Source organism: Schistocerca nitens, chromosome 1, assembly GCF_023898315.1.
Source record: "Schistocerca nitens isolate TAMUIC-IGC-003100 chromosome 1, iqSchNite1.1, whole genome shotgun sequence".
NCBI lineage: Eukaryota > Metazoa > Arthropoda > Insecta > Orthoptera > Acrididae > Schistocerca > Schistocerca nitens.
This window is the reverse complement of record NC_064614.1, coordinates 1,018,821,794-1,018,840,354: the sequence shown is the minus strand read 5'-3', so window position 1 is coordinate 1,018,840,354 and position 18,561 is coordinate 1,018,821,794. Positions and strand designations below refer to the sequence as shown.

The window sequence follows — 18,561 nt, the reverse complement described above, 5'->3', positions numbered from 1 at the left end:
CGTCTCTCGAGACCTGCCGTGTGGTGGCGCTCGGTCTGCGATCACTGCCAGTGGCGACACGCGGGTCCGACATGTACTAATGGACCGCGGCCGATTTAAGCTACCACCTAGCAAGTGTGGTGTCTGGCGGTGACACCACATCATATATGACTATACAGTATTTTAATGCGATGGTAAGTTACAAACTGAATTTTTACCCAACCCACGTCCTGAATATTACGTTGAGTAAGTAAGATGTATTGACTCCATAATAAAAATGGTTCAAATGGCTCTGAGCACTATGGGACTAAACTGCTGTGGTCATCAGTCCCCTAGAACTTAGAACTACTTAAACCTAACTAACCTAAGGACATCACACACATCCATGCCCGAGGCAGGATTCGAACCTGCGACCGTAGCAGTCGCACGGTTCCGGACTGCGCGCCTAGAACCGCGAGACCACCGCGGCCGGCTGACTCCATAATATCGTTATGAGAGACAGTGCGCTCTTGTTGTCGCGGCTCGTAAGTGCAGCGGCTAGCAGTGCCCAATGCCGCCGCGATTTGTTTATGTTGACTGAGCCTGGAAATTGCAGCAGACGCTTCGCCATAAACGGAAAGAAATCACCTTGACTCTGACTGCAGTTAGCGGACATCACTGCCTGCGTGTTCTTATAGTAACAAACGTGAGACTCTGCTCACATGTGCCATGGAGGAATTGCAACGGGTATCATCAGAATATTTACCAGTGATGAAATGTCCACTCTATTTGAATCCCAAAAATACGGGAACATTCTCACAAATTAATGTGAGATGATACCAAAATTTATCTAAGACGCAAAAATTAACTGCAGAGCTTCCATGCACGCAGTAGTAGCACATAAGGAAATATTATGTCTTGGAAGCGTATATTTCAATTCCTCTTCTCATATCAACGCCCTTGTTTTAGTATGAAGCGAGAAAATAAACACGAAAAACTAAACTTCCTGAGAAGCATATAAGTCATTTCCTCATCTCATATCATAGCTTTTGTTTTAGTATGAAGTAAAAAATAAACAGTTTATGGATCTGAAGCAAAAAAGCAGGGAGCTGTCCATTCTTTTGTCCAACAGTATGTTTCCTTTCATGCATTACTACCGCTCGGAGATTCTTATTTAAGGACTTTTGGGCATCAAGTTCTTCAGCAGAATAAGCCTTATGTTATTAACTATATATGACGGTAGTATCTGTTCTCGAAAGAACAGTTACCGTCGATGACCATGCAGCTTTGCTCGAAATGAAATGATAATTATATATAGACACCCTAGCTGCAAGCAGGCGTTGATACACTTCGTTGGGGACATGTTGAAAATGCGTGCCCCGACCGGGACTCGAACCCGGGATCTCCTGCTTACATGGCAGACGCTCTATCCATCTGAGCCACCGCGGGCACAGAGAATAGTGCGTCTGCAGGGACTTATCCCTTGCACGCTCCCCGTGAGATCCACATTCCCAACATGTCCACAACACTACATTTGTAGTGCGCCTAATAGATGTTTGCCCATCATACTCATTACTCGTGGCAGATTAATCTACCAAGTCCCGTACGAGTTCGGGCTCATCGTGTGCGTTCGCACAAGAAGGTCAAAGGCCGGGAACCCATATTTTTAACTATATATGACGGTAGTATCTGTTCTCGAAAGAACAGTTACCGTCGATGACCATGCAGCTTTGCTCGAAATGAAATGATAATTATATATAGACACCCTAGCTGCAAGCAGGCGTTGATACACTTCGTTGGGGACATGTTGAAAATGCGTGCCCCGACCGGGACTCGAACCCGGGATCTCCTGCTTACATAGCAGACGCTCTATCCATCTGAGCCACCGCGGGCACAGAGAATAGTGCGTCTGCAGGGACTTATCCCTTGCACGCTCCCCGTGAGATCCACATTCCCAACATGTCCACAACACTACATTTGTAGTGCGCCTAATAGATGTTTGCCCATCATACTCATTACTCGTGGCAGATTAATCTACCAAGTCCCGTACGAGTTCGGGCTTATCGTGTGCGTTCGCACAAGAAGGTCAAAGGCCGGGAACCCATATTTTTAACTATATATGACGGTAGTATCTGTTCTCGAAAGAACAGTTACCGTCGATGACCATGCAGCTTTGCTCGAAATGAAATGATAATTATATATAGACACCCTAGCTGCAAGCAGGCGTTGATACACTTCGTTGGGGACATGTTGAAAATGCGTGCCCCGACCGGGACTCGAACCCGGGATCTCCTGCTTACATGGCAGACGCTCTATCCATCTGAGCCACCGCGGGCACAGAGAATAGTGCGTCTGCAGGGACTTATCCCTTGCACGCTCCCCGTGAGATCCACATTCCCAACATGTCCACAACACTACATTTGTAGTGCGCCTAATAGATGTTTGCCCATCATACTCATTACTCGTGGCAGATTAATCTACCAAGTCCCGTACGAGTTCGGGCTTATCGTGTGCGTTCGCACAAGAACGTCAAAGGCCGGGAACCCATATTTTTAACTATATATGACGGTAGTATCTGTTCTCGAAAGAACAGTTACCGTCGATGACCATGCAGCTTTGCTCGAAATGAAATGATAATTATATATAGACACCCTAGCTGCAAGCAGGCGTTGATACACTTCGTTGGGGACATGTTGAAAATGCGTGCCCCGACCGGGACTCGAACCCGGGATCTCCTGCTTACATGGCAGACGCTCTATCCATCTGAGCCACCGCGGGCACAGAGAATAGTGCGTCTGCAGGGACTTATCCCTTGCACGCTCCCCGTGAGATCCACATTCCCAACATGTCCACAACACTACATTTGTAGTGCGCCTAATAGATGTTTGCCCATCATACTCATTACTCGTGGCAGATTAATCTACCAAGTCCCGTACGAGTTCGGGCTTATCGTGTGCGTTCGCACAAGAAGGTCAAAGGCCGGGAACCCATATTTTTAACTATATATGACGGTAGTATCTGTTCTCGAAAGAACAGTTACCGTCGATGACCATGCAGCTTTGCTCGAAATGAAATGATAATTATATATAGACACCCTAGCTGCAAGCAGGCGTTGATACACTTCGTTGGGGACATGTTGAAAATGCGTGCCCCGACCGGGACTCGAACCCGGGATCTCCTGCTTACATGGCAGACGCTCTATCCATCTGAGCCACCGCGGGCACAGAGAATAGTGCGTCTGCAGGGACTTATCCCTTGCACGCTCCCCGTGAGATCCACATTCCCAACATGTCCACAACACTACATTTGTAGTGCGCCTAATAGATGTTTGCCCATCATACTCATTACTCGTGGCAGATTAATCTACCAAGTCCCGTACGAGTTCGGGCTTATCGTGTGCGTTCGCACAAGAACGTCAAAGGCCGGGAACCCATATTTTTAACTATATATGACGGTAGTATCTGTTCTCGAAAGAACAGTTACCGTCGATGACCATGCAGCTTTGCTCGAAATGAAATGATAATTATATATAGACACCCTAGCTGCAAGCAGGCGTTGATACACTTCGTTGGGGACATGTTGAAAATGCGTGCCCCGACCGGGACTCGAACCCGGGATCTCCTGCTTACATAGCAGACGCTCTATCCATCTGAGCCACCGCGGGCACAGAGAATAGTGCGTCTGCAGGGACTTATCCCTTGCACGCTCCCCGTGAGATCCACATTCCCAACATGTCCACAGACGCACTATTCTCTGTGCCCGCGGTGGCTCAGATGGATAGAGCGTCTGCCATGTAAGCAGGAGATCCCGGGTTCGAGTCCCGGTCGGGGCACGCATTTTCAACATCTCCCCAACGAAGTGTATCAACGCCTGCTTGCAGCTAGGGTGTCTATATATAATTATCATTTCATTTCGAGCAAAGCTGCATGGTCATCGACGGTAACTGTTCTTTCGAGAACAGATACTACCGTCATATATAGTTAAAAATATGGGTTCCCGGCCTTTGACCTTCTTGTGCGAACGCACACGATAAGCCCGAACTCGTACGGGACTTGGTAGATTAATCTGCCACGAGTAATGAGTATGATGGGCAAACATCTATTAGGCGCACTACAAATGTAGTGTTGTGGACATGTTGGGAATGTGGATCTCACGGGGAGTGTGCAAGGGATAAGTCCCTGCAGACGCACTATTCTCTGTGCCCGCGGTGGCTCAGATGGATAGAGCGTCTGCTATGTAAGCAGGAGATCCCGGGTTCGAGTCCCGGTCGGGGCACGCATTTTCAACATGTCCCCAACGAAGTGTATCAACGCCTGCTTGCAGCTAGGGTGTCTATATATAATTATCATTTCATTTCGAGCAAAGCTGCATGGTCATCGACGGTAACTGTTCTTTCGAGAACAGATACTACCGTCATATATAGTTAAAAATATGGGTTCCCGGCCTTTGACCTTCTTGTGCGAACGCACACGATAAGCCCGAACTCGTACGGGACGTGGTAGATTAATCTGCCACGAGTAATGAGTATGATGGGCAAACATCTATTAGGCGCACTACAAATGTAGTGTTGTGGACATGTTGGGAATGTGGATCTCACGGGGAGCGTGCAAGGGATAAGTCCCTGCAGACGCACTATTCTCTGTGCCCGCGGTGGCTCAGATGGATAGAGCGTCTGCCATGTAAGCAGGAGATCCCGGGTTCGAGTCCCGGTCGGGGCACGCATTTTCAACATGTCCCCAACGAAGTGTATCAACGCCTGCTTGCAGCTAGGGTGTCTATATATAATTATCATTTCATTTCGAGCAAAGCTGCATGGTCATCGACGGTAGCTGTTCTTTCGAGAACAGATACTACCGTCATATATAGTTAAAAATATGGGTTCCCGGCCTTTGACCTTCTTGTGCGAACGCACACGATAAGCCCGAACTCGTACGGGACTTGGTAGATTAATCTGCCACGAGTAATGAGTATGATGGGCAAACATCTATTAGGCGCACTACAAATGTAGTGTTGTGGACATGTTGGGAATGTGGATCTCACGGGGAGCGTGCAAGGGATAAGTCCCTGCAGACGCACTATTCTCTGTGCCCGCGGTGGCTCAGATGGATAGAGCGTCTGCCATGTAAGCAGGAGATCCCGGGTTCGAGTCCCGGTCGGGGCACGCATTTTCAACATGTCCCCAACGAAGTGTATCAACGCCTGCTTGCAGCTAGGGTGTCTATATATAATTATCATTCCTTATGTTATTGTGATAATTACAGTATGGGAAAAATGCAACAAAGACGAGTTCCCCTAGAGCAGTGAGGATATTGGGTCATGTCGTATTCAGCAGTGTTTGCCATCTGCCACAACATATCACATAATTTTGCTCGAGCGTTGTCTTACGATTCCGATATTGAGTTTGTATCTGCTTGCTTGTAGTTCTGCCACAAAAAAAAAAAAAAAAAAAATGTCTCTGAGCACTATGGGACTCAACTGCTGTGGTCATTAGTCCCTTAGGACGTAGAACTACTTAAACCTAACTAATCTAAGGACAGCACACACACCCATGCCCGAGGCAGGATTCGAACCTGCGACCGTAGCAGCAGCGCAGCTCCGGACTGGAGCGCCTAGAACCGCACGGCCACCGCGGCCGGCTGCCACAAAAGAATTAAAAATTTTTATTTCGGTGAGTCTCGAAAGACGAACAAAGGCAGCGTGCACCTGAGAGGCAAGCACGTTACCTGGGAGCTAACCACCAAATGAGGTATCTCTGACTTACTTGTTGGTACAGTAGCCGCTACGGCAGGTAATTCGCAACATAAGAGACGAGAGTAGTTGTATTTCCCGTGTGGAACGACTTTCCTTGACTCAAAAGCATTCACTGATATCTTTGTGTCACATTTCAAGAGAAAATCACGTTATTCAATTGAAATGACATGATAATGTCAAGTGAAATTAGTAGGATAGTTCTGTGCCATCAAGGAAATAACTCGTCGGTCACAAAGTTGCCAAACATATTCTGCGCTGTTTCCAAGTTTCAGTTATACTCCCAGGAAGGATACCAGCTGATGTGTTCTATGAGTGACCTCGGAAGTGACTATAGCTTCGTCTCAGAGTTGCGGGTGGCAAGGGCCGCAATATCCTCATTATATGTCAATGAGCCTTATTCGCATTTCTGCAACTAGTTTTAGGGGCTAGAGTGTAATTACTTGTAACACATCGATGCAATGAGTGCAAACTAAACGTCATAAATTAATAACTGCGACAATTATTTGTGTTTTACTGTCTTAATCGGACCGAAAGCTTGAAAGCGTATTCACCAGACGCGATCACAATTTTTGGAGATTCTCTAGTGGTTGAGTTGGCAACGTATCTTTGCTGTACAATATTGTTATTGAGATCACTGTCATTAGCACATCCGCCAGAAGACAGGCATGGCCTGGCTTTTTGTTGTCAGCTTTTCTGACGGATATTCTGCCTTTGCTCGAAACGTGAAGACTTAAGGTGAATTCGAACATTCCATATGGCGAAAATTTGATGATTCTATTCTTACAGCTCTAACATTCAAAAAACTGTTACAATAAGCGGCAGAAAAGTGCCTGTGAACCAACAATTAATAATGCAGTGATAATTAGTGGAATCTGACAAATTCCATCTGTCATCTGATAATTGTGAAAAACTACTTTTTTCAACTGCACAGCACTGCAAAATGAACTCAAGGGTTTCATGGGACTCCTATACTTAATTTCGTTGTGATCGTTTTCAATGACAGTAGAGGAGGAGCAAAACCATCTGACTTGTAACATACTTTTCCATTGGGATTTGAATCTTTGGCTACAGTTGCAGTAGCACGTCCAGTGAGGTATCAAGAATGTGAGCAATCACTCATTGCTGTAGTATAGGCTAGGGCAGAAAGAAGCAGGTTTCTGACAAAGTAAACGATGGAGACACTGTCGCTGTCATTTATTAAACAGGAACTGTTCAGAAAATTACAACTATATTTAGTGAAATGAGTAAGTTGATGCAGCTCCAGTCCGACACTATCACTGAGTTGCCAAACATTTTCCGAATAGCTCTTAAGATAAAAATGTGTGTGTGTGTGTGTATGTGTGTGTGTGTGTGTGTGTGTGTGTGTGTGTGTGTGTGTGTGCCTGTGGCTGTTCTTTCGGACATTTCCGAAAGAACAGATACTACGAATCGAAATAGACAGCTTTGTTAATCAATTAAATATCGAAGGACAGATGTCAAGGCTGTCATTGGCGTTAAAATAGACCAACGGCATCATATGAAAGTTTGTGCCTGACCAGGTTCGAACCTGGATGTCTTAGGGACATGTCCGACAGAACAGACACCACACATATATCCATATTCAGGGTGTTTCAGGAGGAATAGTAGATATTTTAGCAGGCGGTAGTACAGACGAAATTCATAAAAAAATTCCAAATAAATGCGTCCTGAATAAGGTCTCTATGGGTCATCGAAAGTTTTCAGTGCTAGACACATGTCATCGTCCGAAACCTCGCGGGAATACAATGTGGCCACGAGCGAGTGGAATAATGTAAGAGATGGGGCGGCGGGGGGGGGGGGGGGGGGGGGCGGGGCGGAAGGTAGCGCGCATGTGGTATGCGGCAAAGATGGGAATTCGCGTCTAACGAGGAGCGTGTGTAGATAGGTGCTGCAGAGAGGTTGGCTGCTGTGTTCCGATAGTGCCCACCGTCTGAGGTTCGAGTCCTCCCTCTGGCATGGATGTGTGTGTTGTCCACAGCGTAAGTTGGTTTAAGTTAAACAGTGAGTAAGCTTAGGGACCGATGACCTAAGCAGCTTGGTCCCATAAGATCTTACCACAAGAGCTACAAGCAGGCAGATACAAACTCAATAAGGGGATCGTAAGACAACGCTCGAGCAAAATTCGTCTTGCTACTTTTAGCACCTCTTAGTGTCAGAGAGAAAACCTTACGGTACTGCAAAACTCATAATGCCACTTTTGTTTTCAGCCGACATATATTTTGTTGTGAATACATAATTTTATCTATGAACTGCCACATTTTCATAATACTTGCGAACGGTACAGGAAATGAAGTAAATACAGACCTTTTTGAAGTCAAAAGTCGGTAATATCCTACTAATTAGTGTTAAAATAGGCGCAATCGTCTTACAGATACTTGATGCTTTATTATGGTAGGCTGCCGTCGTGATGTTTCTGCAGTAAGCTGAATTTAATTTGGGTTAGTTCAGTGAATATTTTAATTGCGTTTTCCATTAGTTTACTGAACGCAACACGAATCATCAAAGAGAAATTAATCAGCAGCAGAAGTTTCTTTCACGATATCTAAACCAATCTGACAATGCTAAAGTAGTTTACAAATTCCACGCCCGTAGAAATCTACTGTTTCTAACGATGTCTTTAAACCAGTGTGGTTTGAAGAGTATTTTCGTCTAGAAATGAATTGCCTTGACGGTTGATCGATCAAGAGCGGGAAACGTAAAATTCTACCGGTATATGACGAGAGGGACAACTGCTTGTGAGAGGACTTCCCTATCAATACAAGTGCCTGAGAGACGACTTTCCTATCAATCTCCTGGATAGTTTTGTTTCTCAAATCAACAGAGTGCATTATCATGCAGTAGCACAGGTGATGTAGTTTTGTCGGTCGATTTTCACTGCGACCGAAAGGTGTCTCAGTTGTTGGCAACAAATTCCTGCTGTGATGCACACACCCCTTGGAGCAGAATTCGTAGCCCAAAACACATTTTGGAGCCATCAGATGTAAACTATTATGTTCACACTACCCTTTGCTCGAGTTTATGTCTTTTGGTGGGGCTCAGCCTTTCATTTTTTCTTAGGAAGTTAACGATAAAGGCATCATAACTCATTAACAGTAACAGTACTGCATAGGAATGCTCAATGAGCGACCTTGTGACGTTCAATAACAGTCACTCTGCTGATTTTTGTTGTTTCGAATTAGAGCAAGCAGTACTCCTACACCAGACTTCTGAACTTTCCCTGTTGAATGCAAATGTCGCATGATGGTTAAGTGGTAATCCATCACTTCAGTAGTCGAGACTTCCTTAATGTGGAAAATCGTTCATGCCAGAACGACCTTTGTTGAAACAAGAATATCTTTTTCTGGCGTATTTTTCCCAAAAACACTCGCTACACACACAGTTCAAATCTTTCTAGCAGCCTCCTCTGCATTCACCCCTCTGTTATACCAAAAGTATATATTGTGTTGCAGATTTTACGCCTTTTTCCACTTGCGACTCAGTTTTACAATACATAACCGTAGTTCATGATTTTCAGGTATGCAAAGTCCAGTGCTTAACTGTAAGATGATAACTAGAGCTTCAAATTCGAAGATGACAGTTGACACATACACTGACAGCGTCGCGCCGCGTTCACCTGAGCGGCGCCGGATTTCAGGCGACGGGTGGCTTCTGACCGGTGGCCGGTAGCCGCTGCAGCGCGAGGAAACGCTCGAGCGTAAGCTGTTCTGATCACGTCGCAGCCATGAACTGTCCTGCGGAATTGTTTCTGGAAGTTCTTGTTATTGCTGGTGGGTAGACTGTGAAGCGAATTATGTTCGATGTTCAATCAGGCTCATAACTTTATACGAGGGCCGAAATGTTAAAAAAAAAAAACACTTGGACGCGAACAGGCGACCACAAGTTTACAAGTTTAGAATGCACGGAGCTTTCCACTAGACCAAGGGCTCACAAACTGCGATAACACCTCGGAAGTAGACAACACTTCCTCTTGACACTTCCCCATCTTAGTGTTGCCAGATTGTGCAGATGGCCGGACTAAGAGTTGTCAGGGGCGGTCAGTTTTATTGGCCACCTTAAGTGAACGACTCGGACTTAGCCTCTGTGGCGTCCGGCTGGCGGTCAGGTTTTATGTCTAAGACTGTACATGACTGCTTGGTCAGTCATGTACCGCCAGTCCTCGTCGGTGAAGATCGGATGAAGATCGGATGCTTGTTTATGAGCTCCAGATCTGCACGCCTGACGAGTTCCCTCCCGTGGATCTTCTGGTTCATGGGTTCGCACCCCCAGTTGAATGGATAAGGGGTATGAGGTAGGGGAGGGATGTTGTCTACTGTGAAAGGGTAAGGATGACCATGATGGGGGTAGCTACCGTCGCGCAGGGAATCTGCGATCTTGGTGAGCACCTCCCTCACACAGTTCTTGTTGGGGAGGGGGAGGCACTCGAACGGCTCGTCTTCTTCTTCTTCTTCGGTCTCCATCGATACTTCCTGTGTCGTCTGCGTTTCCGCGGAGGCAGGAGTGACGACTGCTTCCGAGGGGGCCGTCTCCTTGTTCTCGGCGGTTTTCCCGACTGCATAACCACCTCCCTAGCAACCTGCGTTGCCGCGTCGGCCAGGGAGGCGGTCGATTGTGTTGCCGCGTCTACCCCCGTACTGGTGGGGGACGGTGCCACGTCCGGCGTCGCGCGAGACGTGAGGTACAAGGCGACCCTTAAGCCGTCGGCACACGGTCCGTGCACTCGAACGTTGACCGTTGAGCGTGCCGAGTTTCTGACGTCACAGCGTGGAAAAAGCACGTTGGGGAGTCTTTCCGAACGTGCAGAGCAACGTTTAGCATCCCAGATATTCTGAACTTGCGTTTGAACGTTGACCAATGAGATGGAAGAACGCCACCTACGTCACAGCCAGGTCGTCTCTCCACTCGGCATTCAGTAGTATCAGAACTTTCGAAGGAGAAATATGGCCGCCTGGACACGCGATGAATTGTGTGTGTTAATAGACGCGTTCAAGGAAGAACAGTGCTTATATAACGTTAAATCGAGGAACTATCATAATAAACATTTCCGGTCGGAAGCTCTAAATAGAGTGTTCCAGAAAGTTAAAAGTGTTCGGTCGCATTTACAGAATCCAAAGGAATGCCAAATCAAGTTCTCCAATATGAGAAATATGTTTAACGTGGAAAACAACAAGAGGAAAGAGAGTATGAAAACCGGATCAGGAACAGATGATGTACGTATTTATTTTCCTTAGATTTGTCTGTTATAGTAATATTGTAGTTACTAGCGATGTAAGTAAATTGCAGCACGTTGTTTTTATAGCATTTACTAGCGATATAAATCCCTGTGTGTTTTTATAGTATTTAGTAGCGAAATAAATAAATCGCTGCACGTTTGTTTTAGGTATACATACCAAGTTTATGGTATTTCAAAAATCTGCTCTTCCTGGAGGAGCATTATGTGCCACGGAAAACAAAGGCAACTGAGTTGCCATTCACGGCAATTGCCCACGATTTTCAGGTTTGTATAAGTACTTATATGTATAAATGTTGCTCCACATTTTGGAATCGACAAACTAATGTTAATTTATTGCTAGAACGTACTTGTTTGAAAGAAATTACGACTATGGGGTACTGTCATTTGGGAAGAAACTCTAGTTGCAGTTAGACTATATATATTTATGTATCTTGCCACCTGCACAATGGTTTGTGTGTGTGTGTGTGTGTGTGTGTGTGTGTGTGTGTGTGTGTGTGTTTGGGATGGCTGACCTTGTGTGTAGCGCCGGAACTATTTTGTGGTAAGTAGTCGCTTTTTTTGGGTCTATTGTTCGCGTGTTATGATGTTCGGTGGGGTTTTTGTGTGTTGTTGGGTCAGTGTTAATTACTGCATGTGTTGGTGCTTGATGTTTTAGTATCAGGTCTTGTGGTTCATTTGTGTATCTTAGGGGAAGTACTTGATTTCAATTTTTTTTTCGTATAGTCAGTAGTATGGAAAGAGATTCAAATTTGTCGTCGTAGCTATATGTGTTTTGGTATCGTCGGCTGTTGTTGACCTATATAGGTCAAGGGAAGTGTCCGATTCCAATGTGTCGTCGTAGCTGCAGTTGACTCATATAGGTCAATGGAAGTGTCAGATTCCAGATTTTGTTGTTTTAGGTGTTGGTTTTGTGGTATCGATAGTTACGGCGTGATTATAATGTTTGGAGTAGTTGGTTTTTACTTCGTGGTATGGAGAAATGCGGTTGAGCTCTGTAGGTGAAGGGAAGTAAGTGATCGATTCCTGTCGATATTGTAAGTGTAGCGTAATTTGGGATCTTGGTGTGTGTATGTATTTATATTTAGTTTGTCCCCACGCACCCCCCCCCCCTTTTCCGCGCTGGTCCTGTTACTTTGATTATATTTTTGGAGGGAGATGTGTTTGTTGGTTTTATATGTAAAGCCCTTATTTTAACGACATTTCACGTTAATTTTATTGAGACAGTTCAGATAGCATAAATATATATTAATGTCTATTTTCCAATTATTGCTTGTGGTACTTTTGTAATGTAATGAATAAGTGCAGAAGAAACTACAGTTGATGTTGGTCAGACAGCCAGCTCAAACAAACAAAAGTTAACTGTCATAAAGTTTTATTTCTGTTCATTGCAATTTTCAGTGAATAATTTCTATACAGTCTTCACTAAAATCAACCTGGGTGTTTTGTGTACAACTTTATTTTATGTTTCAGGTAGATGATTGTGGCACCTACGAACATAGTGATCCAGCTCCTCCAGATTGTGAACTGGAGGTGGACTCTGCAACTACCAACACTGAGGATGTCTGCAGTAACAACAGCATCAGTATGTTTGCACCAAATGATCAGGCATCCTCTCAGACAATTCAGGAGTCAGTAGATATGCCCACACCTACATCCTCAACCAAGAAAAGAAAGGGAAATGAAGACTATGGGTCTGCAGTTAGCCTAATTGCAAAGGCTCTACAGGAAGATGATGAGACTGATGAAACAGATCTGTTTGTGAAATTTCTAGGAGCAGAAATTAAAAAAAATAAATGTGACAAAAAGAAAAGACGTGTAAGATTGGAGCTAATGAAAGTATTGTATGAAGCATTGGACGAATAAATTTAATTTTAAAATGTAATATGCTTCTAGACTATTCTGTGCCTGTCCCACTACCTGTATCCTAACATTACCTTCTGAGAGAGAGAGAGAGAGAGAGAGAGAGAGAGAGAGAGAAATATGGGACCATTTGTGTCTCCAGGCAGTGTTCCTTCATATGATCAACCTGACTGCATTTATTCACAAGCAGTTGTAAATAATTAACAGTGTGCAGCAAATCTCTCTAAATCTGATCAAATGGAGAACAGACTGCTGTATCACTATTCTTGTGCACAATGATCAGTTTAAGTAATTCAGCCATCCAATGTGAACCATATTATAGGAGCATGTGAAACATCACATTATAAGAACCTAATTTGGGTAGAATTAAATTCAAGGTTAATAGCAACATTATATAATACTGGTAGTTTCCATGTTTATATACTTTGGTTTTGTATGATAACATGCTTTCAGTGAGGTGAAATTTACCTGTTCTTTTTTTAGTACCTATTTCATTGTCAGTGTGAAATGATAAGTTTAATCATCTACATGGTTAAAGGGTAACATTTCATGTATTTCCATTTAAAATGTCATTGTTTATGTGAATGCAACATTCTGTGTAACTTTGGCAAAAATATAAGTGCAGTTCTCTATTCAGCTAAATAAAAGGGAATTTGGCAGTGAGTACTACATACATATAATATACTGGACATTTTCAGTTTTTTTAACTGGTATTGTCACATTTCCTATCCTCCTGTTGCTATTAACTAGTGTGTAAGTTCACCTATTGATATATGTTTATTTCACCATTTTGGAGCTATAGTGCGATAATCCTTCCCACCTAACCAATTTTCCAGTCACTTTTTTTTTTGCAGTATGTTTAATTTCACTTTATCTGTTATTACTTTCTTTGTAATTTAGAATCAGTGTACTATACCTTTTCTTAATATCTATTTTTTTCCAAATTATGCACCCTGTTCCTCAGTATTCTTGTTGAACTTTATGCTTCCTTCAGTGGTATAGTCATGTTATGTCAGTTTGCAAATGATAATTACAATGTTAAGGGCAGCAGTTTACTGAAGTTTATGTGTTGTTTGCAAAGATTTATTACATGTTCCAGTACACAAACTGGCATAGAAAGTTTTGTCAGTTTCTAAATAATGTAGGAGTAAAGAAAACTCACCTAGTAGTAAAAACATTGAGCCAGTAATATACAGAATAAATAATGAATTTTGGATGAAGAGGTACAAGTACATTATATAATTTCTCAAATGTATTCTGAACAAAGTAATAAAATTTGCTTCTATGGAAATGATTTTTCGTTGGTATTGACATGCTGTGTTTTCTGGTAAAACTTCAGAATTGTAGGGAGGAAAAGAGAAAAAAATAGTTCAATAGATGATAGTACTGGGCCAGGCTTCGTTTTTTTATTATACTCTACAAATCATTCACTTGCTAGCAGATTTTTTTTTAATTATAAACAAAAGTCCAAGATAACTGCCCAGGGATTTTAAGTGGGAGGAGGTGAATGTACAAGGAAGGTCTTATGGTGTAATTTGTTAGTATTCTTTAGCACTATGGCAATTATATATGTCATCTAAATTTGGATGCTTGCTACACACACAAAAGCTAAATTCCCAATAAGATTGTTCAATGAATGCAATTCACATCAAAAGCTGGCATTCATTGGTAATTGCTGTGGACCCCAAGATATATCTACATTTAAATAAACTGATTATACATAAGCAGCAACAAATATAACAATTATTTTGAAATATAACTGAGGTGCATGAGGCCTCAAAATGGTGTCAATAATGTAATTAAAACAACTAACTTGTTACCAAATCATGGTATTGAAAGATATCTGACAGAGAACATACATCATGGTTTTCATTTCAGTCCAGCACTACTGCAGGTAAAAATACCATTCATAAACTTCATCCTCCACATCATTACACTATTCACTGTCTCTCTGCATCTAGCTGTTTGCCATATGAAACTCACCATTATAATTTGTGACAGGTGTTAGCAACATACATTTCAAGGTGAGAGCTCCCTGTACAGTTCTAGTCAATGAGACCCCAAAACATTACTGATGTGAGTCAACAAGCACAGTGTGAGTGTATGTTGTACTCATTTAACTAGAGGTCTTTTGGTAAATTACACCAGTGTAGTTACCAAATGCAACAGAAAACATCAGGTGGTCCACTAGTACATTATGTGGTTACTGTTACAAAGTGCTATACTTGCTTTAGGTCAAATTTAGACTTATATTGTTAAAGGAAATAAAGTTGACAGACTCCCAGTTCATACAACAAGAATAGAGGGAAAGGGGAATTAACTTCCTCCACCAGAATATTAGGGGACACACATCAAAATAAGTGGGCAGCTAATTGAAAGGAACTGATGTCAGTTGTCTGCCCAAATGCCTTACAATCAGAAGGATAGAAAATCACATGTAAGCTGTTATGAGTTGGCTAACCCTATTTTAGAAACATTCAGGTCTACCTACTTTCATCATAATAATAACTGTCAAAAATGGGGATATAAAATTCAGTAAGTTAATATATTTTCATTCATTGATGTATTACAGGATAATACTTTAGGGTATCCTGTCTCTTAGGCAAAAATATTTATTGGACAAAAGAAAATAATTAGGGCTGCGTATGGGGTTCATGCATATACATCTTGTGGACATATCTTTAAACAGCTGGAATTATTAACCACAGCCTCAAGGTGCATTATTTCATTCACTTACATAGTTTGCTCTCAACAACTTGAGTTTGAAAGTAATAGAGATGTTCAAAAGGATCACAGTAGAAGGAAAAATTATCTCCGTTACTCTTCAATGAATCTGTTGCACAGAAATGAATGTAATGTGGAACTATAAGACTCCGACAATCTACCCTTGGCATTAAAATGTCTGACAATGTCATAAGTGTTTTCAAATGTAAGCTCAAGATGTTTCTCCTTAATAAAGCCACCTAAACTTAGAGAAATTATTGAACAGAAACAGGTATTCATACTGAAAAAGAGGCCTATAAACAACCAGCATGTACCCATCTGTTTTTTACTTTGTTTTCAAATATGTCTGATGTTTGCTCAATTAACAAGTTCCGCATCATAATGTTTGTTGTAAATGTTATTTATAGGACACACAGCTAATTAACTTAACCTATGTTATTAAACATAACCTAGAGAGCAGCAATTTTTGAGAGTCAGTGTAAATTACATTTGTAAATGTTTGAAAGTTTGAATGCTTGAGAGACAAATATTATGTTTTCCACTCAGCTGCATAATAAAAGCAATGTACATGAAAACAGTAGCACTGATTAGCAGTCGCTGTGCAGTCCAATAAGATTTCTTTACAGATAAATAAAATGGTTCGTAATAAGCAGCGACATACATAATACAACATATATATGTTTGGGGTAGAACTTAGGTACATCTGGTCTCAAAAGGATATAGATAATGTAATTAAAAAAATTAATTTGGTATACAATCATTTTATTGTAACAAGTATTTCATTACAACCCATGAGCTGTTATTGAGCTTTAACATTTATCTACCACCTTCCTGCATCAACACACTCCTGTTGCCATGGCACAGAACCTACAGTGTTGAAGTAGTTCCTGAATTGGTCCCTAATCCTCAATGCATTTACTGTAGGATTCCGTCCATTTTGCTGCTGAATGCCTTCCATAGTAGATGCATATGTGCTGTTGCCAATTTCAGGTGGAATATAGCATTGGGATTTCTGTTCTAAAATAAAATTGTGCAGCACACAACAAACTCTTATAACAATATTCACCTTCTTTGCTGAAAGTCGAATAGGACTGAGCAGAACCCCAAATTTATTTGACATCATGCCAAATGCATTTTCAACCACTCTTCGAGCCCTGCTCAGTCTGTAATTGAACACCCTTTTTTCCTTTGAGAGGTCTCTTTCGGGATACCCCTTCATCATATACTCTTTCAATGCAAATGCATCGTCGGCAACAAACACATAAGGCAGTTCCACATCACTGAAACACTATCTTCTCTGGTGCTGGCAAATTCAGTTTTTTATTATTCAAGGCTTCAGCCAATGTACTGTTATTGAAAATTGCCCCATCATTCACCCTCCCATTTGCACCAATATTTACATATACATATTTATAACGTGCATCAACAACTGCGAGAAGAACAATGCTGTTGTTTCCTTTGTAGTCTCTGAAGTATGCACCTTCAGATCTTGGTGCTCTGAAGGTAACTTTTTTTTCCATCAATAGCACCAATGCAATGAGGGAATTGCCAGGACACATTAAATGAATGAGCAATAGTTTTCCACTCGCTAGCAGAGGCTGGAACCTGAAACAAGATTTTTTTTTTATTAAAATGGCAGTACAAATGCAGTTGCTAACTTTCATATTTGAATACAATGAGATGTATTTGGAACAGTTTCTGTGAAACAAAATGTTTTTCTTGAAATAGTCTATAACCAATGTTATGTCAAAAAAACTAAAGGTTTGGGTCATATGAGAGGTACTCTCATTTAAAGTTATAATTCTTAGCATGAAGGAAATATTTCTGAGTACTACACTGTGCAAAAGAAAGATTCTGTGTTGCTACTCAGCATCTTATTGCAAAGAGTGCAAAATCAGTTACACATGAAATGCAATGTGAGTATCATATTGCTCAGATTTGTAGAGTGATTTTTGCTTAAACTAAATGTTATGAATGCTGTTTCACTTAAATCATGATGGTGCTAGACTGCGATAGTGGATATCTGGTTGTAGTATATTCTATTTCGTGACGCCTCCAGCTGTTAGTGAAAGCTGCATAATAAGATTACATAGCTAGTCTAAATATGTGGATGTATAAATACCTAATAGGTACACATACCTTTATACAAGTATCCTCCAAATTGTTTAATATTGCTTGAAGGGTGTCCGGAATTATCTGTGATAGAGTATTTGGTGCTATTCTGGTAGCATACGCCAGCGACTGGAAAGTTTCACCAGTGGCAAGAAATCTTAAGGTGACAGCGAGTCTATAAAAGAAGTAAGCAGAAGTTACATATACAAACTTTTTGCTGCTATAATACTCAGTGTGTAAGACACATACCTATCTCTTGGTTTTATCGACTCCCGCATGTTCGTATCTTGCCTACGGATATCATTTTCAATTATAGTCAGCAATTTCGTGAAAACTTCGGCATCCATTCGCGTGAAATTCCTAAATGAAACTGGATCTTGAAACCTACAACATGACAAAGTAGATTACTTCAGAGCAACAAAATTCAGTATCAAGAATATCGTATGTAAATTACATAATCTAAAACTACAGTATATGAAATGCTTTAAGAATATTCAGTAAACCTGTTAAACCGAAAATAAGTTGGGACATTGAAACAGAACTACGAACAAACTAGCTATGTTTACATACCTCAGCTCATTGTGGAGCATATGCAACGCTCCTGTCCCAGCATTACGTCGTTGAATCCACTCTCTTGTCCACTGTCTCCTTCGCTTTTCTCTCCTCTCGTCATCGATAATTGCTAGTAAAGCTAAAGCAGCCAGTTTACGCTTCTTCATTTCGTAAACACTTGCCTATATGCTATTTAGCTCGCGAGCTCCAATTGTAGCCAACAACTGCCGCTGGAGCGCGCTGGCGTCGCATGTGAGCACGCTGGGACGCGAGTACCGTATGCACAAGTTGCATCGTTCCTGAGCGTTCAGCAGCACGGTCGACTCGCCACGCTCAACGCTCAACGCTGGGATGCA

At 42.1% G+C, this 18,561-nt stretch overlaps 10 non-coding genes across 10 annotated transcripts; 4 read left to right on the top strand and 6 right to left on the bottom strand.

Moving 5' to 3' along the window:
• Positions 1 to 1,333: 1,333 nt before the first annotated feature.
• On the bottom strand, positions 1,334 to 1,408 carry Trnat-ugu (transfer RNA threonine (anticodon UGU)). Its single transcript has one exon. It is a non-coding gene; the product is annotated as a tRNA-Thr (tRNA).
• A 368-nt stretch (positions 1,409 to 1,776) lies between these two features.
• Positions 1,777 to 1,851, bottom strand: Trnat-ugu (transfer RNA threonine (anticodon UGU)). Its single transcript has one exon. It is a non-coding gene; the product is annotated as a tRNA-Thr (tRNA).
• A 368-nt stretch (positions 1,852 to 2,219) lies between these two features.
• Positions 2,220 to 2,294, bottom strand: Trnat-ugu (transfer RNA threonine (anticodon UGU)). The gene has a single exon. It is a non-coding gene; the product is annotated as a tRNA-Thr (tRNA).
• Positions 2,295 to 2,662: 368 nt separating this feature from the next.
• Positions 2,663 to 2,737, bottom strand: Trnat-ugu (transfer RNA threonine (anticodon UGU)). The gene has a single exon. It is a non-coding gene; the product is annotated as a tRNA-Thr (tRNA).
• Positions 2,738 to 3,105: 368 nt separating this feature from the next.
• On the bottom strand, positions 3,106 to 3,180 carry Trnat-ugu (transfer RNA threonine (anticodon UGU)). Its single transcript has one exon. It is a non-coding gene; the product is annotated as a tRNA-Thr (tRNA).
• Positions 3,181 to 3,548: 368 nt separating this feature from the next.
• Positions 3,549 to 3,623, bottom strand: Trnat-ugu (transfer RNA threonine (anticodon UGU)). Its single transcript has one exon. It is a non-coding gene; the product is annotated as a tRNA-Thr (tRNA).
• Positions 3,624 to 3,715: 92 nt separating this feature from the next.
• Positions 3,716 to 3,790, top strand: Trnat-ugu (transfer RNA threonine (anticodon UGU)). Its single transcript has one exon. It is a non-coding gene; the product is annotated as a tRNA-Thr (tRNA).
• Positions 3,791 to 4,158: 368 nt separating this feature from the next.
• Positions 4,159 to 4,233, top strand: Trnat-ugu (transfer RNA threonine (anticodon UGU)). The gene has a single exon. It is a non-coding gene; the product is annotated as a tRNA-Thr (tRNA).
• Positions 4,234 to 4,601: 368 nt separating this feature from the next.
• On the top strand, positions 4,602 to 4,676 carry Trnat-ugu (transfer RNA threonine (anticodon UGU)). Its single transcript has one exon. It is a non-coding gene; the product is annotated as a tRNA-Thr (tRNA).
• Positions 4,677 to 5,044: 368 nt separating this feature from the next.
• Trnat-ugu (transfer RNA threonine (anticodon UGU)) lies at positions 5,045 to 5,119 on the top strand. Its single transcript has one exon. It is a non-coding gene; the product is annotated as a tRNA-Thr (tRNA).
• The last annotated feature ends 13,442 nt before the right edge of the window (positions 5,120 to 18,561 follow it).